A 505-nucleotide genomic window follows, 5' to 3' on the forward strand; every position below is an offset into this window, starting at 1 on the left:
TTTTTTTTTTTTTTACCGGAATGGACGTCCAGTGTCTCACAATCATCTTTGTATCTTCAGTATGATCCCTATTCATGTGAGACTGTAAATAAACAGAATCCGATTTAGAAAATATGTGATTCATGATTATTAATTGAAATAACAAGCAAGATTTAAAATGATGCTATCACCATGACAGGCTTTGCAAATTGAACTATCGGATCAACTTGTGCTGCCTTGTACTCTTCACTACTTAGTTCTTGGATTAAAAAGGTAAAAGAGCTAGATGTCAGTGTGACAAGAACAAGCCTGATATCAGAAGAAATAGAAAAGAGGAGAAGTAGAAAAGGCAGTCTATGTAAACAAACCTCCTGAACCCAAAGAAGCTGTTGCAACCCCCGACACGTATCGTATCACTTTCGGTTTGATGTACACAAATTGGAAGTCACCAAAGTCAACCTTCACATAAGTAGGAAGAATTAATTCATCTTTTATGTATAAACTGGAATAAACATCTCATGAAAAA

The 505-nt window shown here is 35.0% G+C and overlaps 1 long non-coding RNA gene across 1 annotated transcript; it reads right to left on the reverse strand.

Annotated features, from left to right (window-relative positions):
• On the reverse strand, positions 1-482 carry LOC111787249. The gene is made up of 3 exons (XR_002813929.1): positions 348-482; positions 171-238; positions 1-82 (listed from the first exon to the last, which is right to left on the reverse strand). It is a non-coding gene; the product is annotated as an uncharacterized LOC111787249 (long non-coding RNA).
• Positions 483-505: the final 23 nt, after the last annotated feature.

This window comes from Cucurbita pepo, unplaced genomic scaffold, assembly GCF_002806865.2.
Source record: "Cucurbita pepo subsp. pepo cultivar mu-cu-16 unplaced genomic scaffold, ASM280686v2 Cp4.1_scaffold007863, whole genome shotgun sequence".
In the NCBI taxonomy this organism is placed as follows: Eukaryota; Viridiplantae; Streptophyta; class Magnoliopsida; order Cucurbitales; family Cucurbitaceae; genus Cucurbita; species Cucurbita pepo.